Source organism: Hylaeus volcanicus, chromosome 4 (genome assembly GCF_026283585.1).
Source record: "Hylaeus volcanicus isolate JK05 chromosome 4, UHH_iyHylVolc1.0_haploid, whole genome shotgun sequence".
In the NCBI taxonomy this organism is placed as follows: domain Eukaryota; kingdom Metazoa; phylum Arthropoda; class Insecta; order Hymenoptera; family Colletidae; genus Hylaeus; species Hylaeus volcanicus.
In genome coordinates, this window is record NC_071979.1 from 5,657,831 (window position 1) to 5,664,791 (window position 6,961).

Genomic DNA, 6,961 nt, shown 5'->3' on the forward strand with positions numbered 1-6,961 from the left:
TGATGAACCCTATCCAGATTTATTTTCTTCGTGCCTTATTTCTGCACAATTAGAGACTATGTAATTTAACATTTTTCATAGTACTTATTTTTGGAGGTTACTCTAAATTGTTGAACCCTGTCCAGATTTATTTTCTCCAACATCTTGTGTTCATAATTAATTTTCTCCGTCCCTTTATATCAAAGTATCACCAACGACATTGTGTACATGTAGCCTCTTACGTTCTTGCGAGATACAGTTGTCGAGAAGGATAAACGTTCCAACAATTGACCGCAGTTGTCTTCGACAAAGGGAGGAAACGGTAAGAGTGAGCGAGATACGACGAAATACTATTAATTTGCAGTCAAGTGACCGTCTATCTCCATTCGCAACGCCCGTTCTAGAGACTCTGTCCTTTCTACTACATAGTACAAGACACAAGGCACGGTCGGACTCCCAATTAGTAGAACGCGCATCGCGACCTCAATCTACCAATCGGAGCCTTTCGTACGTCCTGTATCTGTAGTAATACGGATAGAATTGTTTGAACTGATTGTGTAAACAACGGTGTGTAAAGGGTCTACGAGAAAACAGGGGAAATCCCACTATTTCCAGATAAACTTCATTTTAGGTGTCTGACATATAAAGGAGAATAATGAGAAATGCTTTTTAGTGGAATTTCTAACAACCTAATACACCAGGAGAGGTCACGACAAAGGAGAAGTTATAGAAATTGAAAAGAAAAGAATTTCTGTATACTATTTCCCCAAGCAACCGTTAAACATATTAAGGGGCTACTCTTTTTTGAAAATTGTCTCAAAATTGGTAAAAAAAAAGATCCCTTAATTATCCATTACTTCGTTCCATCTAGAAACTTAATAATCTTCGCAACCGCCATTAGAACCCTCGCGAACTAAGAACAGCCATAAGAAAAGAATTCCTCCACCTTCCCTTCACCGTTCTGTCGTAAAAGTTTAATGTTGATGCACCTGGATATCAGGTTCCAGTACCTCGCAGCGCTAATCTTGTCGAGTGAATAATTAGCGTGGTTTTAGAAGCATCCCTCTCCCCCTCCGCCCACCTCGAGTCTTTCAAGGTTTTCATAGTCTGGATTCTCGCTGATAAGCTCTGCGCAAGGCTTCCCGGTGCAAGCTGCATCCTTTTGAAAAAAATGTTCCGCCGTTTCGTCGACGTTGCAGTTAGCTTCATCGAGGGTCTGAGGAATCGTCGATTCCAGTGTAGCCAGGCGTCCTCGGTGTCTACCTTCAGACATCTGACGAAACCGCCCCGCAATACCGGTGAAACGTCGGGACATTTTTCCAAAAGCACGCGATTTGCATCCGGCATCCTTAGAGAGCACTAGCTGCGACTTTCACTACGCTGTTAGGATCTGAAAAGACCAGTTTCAATAGGTATCACGATGCACAGGGGAACGCTTCTCGACTCTGCGCGTAGAATAGGTTCCCGCGACAATGCGAGTAGAAACGAGATAGCGGATCGAGCACTATTAATGGTGTAACCGTTTACGTTTATTGATCACCATTCAATGGGATGACTCTCTTTGTGGGCTTCGAGTGCGTTAGTTGACTTTTCCCCATCCGAGGAGGAAATATTTTGTAGAAAATTAATCCGACTAAATCATAGGTATCGGAGAATGGTTTCGTGTATTAGTCAAGTTTTTGTGACTTTTTAAACAGGAATTGTGAGAAAATGAATGAGATGAAAAATAATTTTCTAATGGCCTAAATTGATGTAGTTTAGGAAGTGATATTATATTGCATATATATTGTGTATTTTTATGTAATATTTATGGACATTATTCTGACGCTTACAAAATGAGGAATATTTTCATTCATTAATAAACGTATTACAGTACGGATTAAATTTTGTAATAATGCGATAAATGTAATTGTTCTTCGGAGATAATATTCCACAATACTGGAGTCCGAAGCTAATACTGAATGTTATTAAAGTTGCTTGCGAATGATCATCCGTTAATAATAATTGTAATTAATTACTTATTTAAAATACTGATTCGCGAGCCGAATTAAAAACAGACGATGGGTCGAATTCGCCCAGTAGTTTGCAGTTTGGAGTCCTGCTCTAATCTATCCAATAACGTACAGTTTCAAAATATTCATACTTTAAATATATATAAAATTGTTTCGTGTATTATTCAATGCACTACCGCGTGAAATATTTTTGCATTCGTTTGAAAAATAGTGTACTTAAGACTAGTCATTTATTCCATCGCGGTAGAAATTGGTACAAATAAAACGTTGGTAATGTAAACAATATTAATAATCTACAATATAATGGTAACTACTTTTGTATTAACAACGTTTTGCGAAATCATGTTCTGATCTCATATTTACTAGACGAGAGTTTCCCAGGCACCCGATACATACGCTACTCTAAATTTATATCTTCGATATAAAAGTACTTATTGGAAAGTGTATTATTTTTCCCCATCTCTACGATAGATCACCGCTCATAATTTAAGTTTATTTTCATCGCTGATTTATGGATGGGCCGATAATCGAATTCGAAAAGCACACCGGCAGCGGTCGCGACACACGCGAGGTTAGATATACCACAATATATCAATGCAGACACCAGGTAGAGTGGCGGCGTCGTTTGTTTTGTACTAGTTACCTCTTTTCTCCCCATTTTCCGACCATTTTGTCCCTACCATTAGTCCTCTTTCCGTCTGCTCCTCTCCCCGTCCCGCACCGCGTCTCTTTTTCTTCCCTTTTTATAATATCTGGGCGCAAATTGCACTTGGCGACGGTGCAATTGTACCCTTTTATTTCCTTTGTGATGCATCGTAGGCACGAAATTGACATAAACAGTGGCTCCCCCTGCCCCTCCAGCGTTTCTCTCCCCGTTTACATCCCTCGCATCGTCCGCCGTGTACCCGCCATCCCCATCTCGCGAAGCGTTCGAGCTCATAACGACAAATGAACTATTAAGGCGACGACGGTGAAACTGAGTACCTGTTACCACTTCGGCACAATTTTTTCCACCGTTCTATTCCTAGAAAATGATAAATTCTTTTCACGTGCGACAGTATATTCTACGTCGGGGTTTCCCAAACTGTTTTTCCTGAAATGATGTTACGAATCCTTAGAAAAAAATAATTTTATTTCGTGTTTCCTTTGTGCTTGCAACGTTGTATGATTATAATATCATCTGTGCTTGATTGTTTATTTATTTGTTGGTACAGACTAATAATTGAACGTTCGAAGAAGTATTTCAGAAATTTACGAAGTGATAAAGTGAACTATTTTTGAAAAAAAAAAAGAATACGTCGAACAGATTAAAATTTTGTACTATTGGGATAAATGTAATTGTTCTTCGGAGATAATATTTCACAATAATCGCTAGACTGCGGATCTTTATGCAAAATAAAATCTTCGCGAACGTGCCTACAAAAATTGAACCTAAATAAGAATTTATTTTATTTTGCAAATATTATAAGATAAGCTTTACTTTCAATCTTTTTTATATTCTTGCATTTTGTGTGCATTTTGTAGGTTCTTGCACATTCAAATTTCCTATAGATACATAAAGAGCCACAGTCTAATAATCACAATACTGGAGTTCGAAGCTAATACTAAATGTCGTTAAAATTGCTTGCAAATGGTCATCCGTTAATAATATTGTAATTTGAGATTCTTGTTTATTTTTAAAAGAGAAGCTTTCGAACCCGAAAAATCTAATTTAAACGTAACTTTTTGGGAATGTATTTTCTGTGACATTCCAACACCTGCGCGTCGCATCAAAGGTGATATATCGATGCAAGTACGAGGGTCTCGTTTTCGAATTAACTTGTACGGCCTTTGACGCGATGCAGGTGCATTCGTGGGATTTCCTCGAGGAAACTTGTGAAAACGGACCCGAGGAACGAAGGCGGAGCTAAGGCGAGTGACGAGGGCGAGGAGAGACGACGGCCCGTCGCAAATTGGCTAGGTAATCGATGCCGGTCTTGGGATTCCATCCCGAGATCAGACCGTTGTACCGTTTAATTAGAATACGGCTGCTTCGCCGTGTCGAATACCAGAGGGGATCGGTTAAACGGCGGGATCGACTTCTACGGATTTTCATAGTACAGCCAGATTGATCCAACAGACTGTGATTTCTCCAGATTGCGTGGCAGCATTTTCGAGTGCGTCCTGTCTTCCCATAAAATGATTGTCGATTCTATGAAAAGACGAATTTGAAAGAGAAATTCATGGTGGTACAGGATAAAAGTGATGTATAATCCAGGATAGGGGGGTAGAATTGAACATGTCTCGAAGGAATACACACAGTTGTCATAGGGAAATATAAAAATATTATTTAAATATAAAATATAAAAACATTATTGCGCCTCGTTCCAAAAAGCACCTGAAATTTGAAGAATTTTTCGAACGAAGAGAACAAAATTTTCTTTTAAACACATGTTTATTTTATTCTTAAAACATTTGGCAATACGAACAAAAAATGCAGAATACAAAAATTCGTAAAATTGGTGCAAAATTCATTCTTCTTCTTGCTCTGTCTCCATTAAATCAATATAGTGACTGGAGCTGTCTCCTTATTGCACCACGAAAAAAATAAACTTTTTAAATCCGTGATTATGTTCAAACCTCAAAACCATAAACAAAATGGAGCTGCCTCCTTATGGCAACACACCCCTCAATTCGAGAACGTCTACCCCCCGATACCAACCAAATTATTCTGTTGTACCAAATCCCTTCGAAAAGTCAGTATAAATGACATCAGTATCATTGAGCGTTATACAAAAACAATTCTTTATCGCTAATCACCGAAAACACGCCACTTTCGAGCACGATCCTAACTAGCAGGTAATACCCGCACGACTCTAATTATCGACAGTAAAATTATAAAACGTCGAATCGATGCGCGGCGAACCGTCTGACGTATAAACCATCAATTAACGGTTATCGGTTTGTTTAATTGGCATTAGTTTGATTGCCGTTCGCGTCCGATGGATCTCGAGCTGCTTCGATGCCGGAGTAATGAGAAGACGGCCGAATAAATGTAAAAAAAAAATAAAATAAAATAGAGAAAGAAAGAAACGAGAGGGTAAGAGGCGGAAAATTCATCGAACGAACGAAAGAATCGTCGATCTATATAGATAGCTTTCTAAAGGATAATCGAGACGGGAATAAAACAGCCCCGCGGAAGCACGAACGCAACAGAAAGAGAATTAATGAAGACCGTCTCAGCCCAGACGGTCCCCGTAACCAGTTCTGAATACGTTATTACATCTTTTCATAATACAAACCCATCATTATCCTTCTATAAGAATATTTATTCGATGTCCAATCGATGCAGAACTGTTATTCCGTCCACGTGTTATATTTCTGCCTTGTTTGTCAAGCTGACTCCAAACGTCTGGAGATATAAATTCCATAGTTTTTCATTTCTAGCGCTCTAATTTTAACAGTTAATTATCCATCATCTTTGATCGTCTATTTTTCACATATGTGATTATTCTGTTTAAGAAATGTAAACATTTTATCGTGACTAAACAAAAATAAGAAATTCTTTATTTTATATGTTATACACATCTTTGTCGGAGATAATTCACCCCTTGCATAAACTTACGCCAATTTATTACTATACAATTCAAACAAACCCCTTGACATACAACGACGAGTCAGGCTCGTTTCTTATTTCAAGAGCCAATTTGGACTTTGGCAAGTATTTATTCTCCATTCTATTTCAATAGATGAATTTTATGAATCAGTCTTATCGATAAAAATTCAATATATTTTTTTTTCAAAAAAAGTAGTCTTTTTCAGCATCCACTTTCTAGTTCAATTGAGCGAAATTAAATAGTATTTTTCAATTGCATCAAGTTCCATTTAATTTGTATGCCAATGGGGTTAAGCAACTACCTGCAGAATTATCTGTGGCCTTCTATTGCCATAAATCTGACAACGAAACGTGAAAGATCTGACGATATACTTATATACTCTTTGCACGCAAAAACTCAGCTTGTTTGTGAACGATACAAATAAAACCTATTTGCATGAAGAAAATAATTGGAATTTCTCGAGGAACATTCCCCTCCACGTCTTCTGCGTTATAACAATACAGCTCAGCGACGATCGAGACGATTCGCGATCGACCAGGGGATCCACGCCAATTATAGAAACGACGGAGTTATCTTTGCGGGCACTTGCGGGAAACGTCGACAGACAACTTATCGTCCCCTATTCTCCCACGCGGTTTTCGCGTCTCGTCACGTATTCGAGCCCAACGCTGGGTTTACACTGGGAATCGCGGCAGACGCCTCCTCGTGGAGCACAGAACCCGTTTAGCGCTTCATTTCACCAATCTCGGTCGAAGATTTGAGATGACGGCCGGATTGGTATATTGGGAATAGGGTGGATTGAAAACTTCTCGACATAACAGGGTGGGGATGTACCGAGAACTTGTGCTTTTACATTATTTGTTAACGTAGTCCTTTGTTGAATTTTTTCACTTGTACGGACGGTTTGTAAATGTTTCAGAGCTTGATTTTTACGTTATTTATCAATATGGATCTCTTTCGAATTTGTACGCTTGGTTTCGATGCCTATGGTCATGGTCTGGATTAATATAAAATAGATGCAATACTTAAAATGATACAGATAATAAAGAAATAATTAACAATAATTAATTAGCGATCGACAATAAGAGTAACTGTTTTATTAGATAGTAGAAATTCCGCCCTTCAATTTGAGTTTTGTTAGAATCAAATCGGACCATTCTACGCTGAGTTACGACACCTCAAAGTTTCCTATTTTATTGTCACTTATAAATGACTGACAGACGCAGTGACTTACATATAGCGTCCTTGCCAAGCCGATCTCATTCAGAGAAATAGTAAACATTGTAGTATTTCCCGGAAGGAACACCCCTCTAAATTCCGAGAAATAATAGTAAACATTGTAGTATTTCCTGAAAGGAACACCCCGTCAAAGTT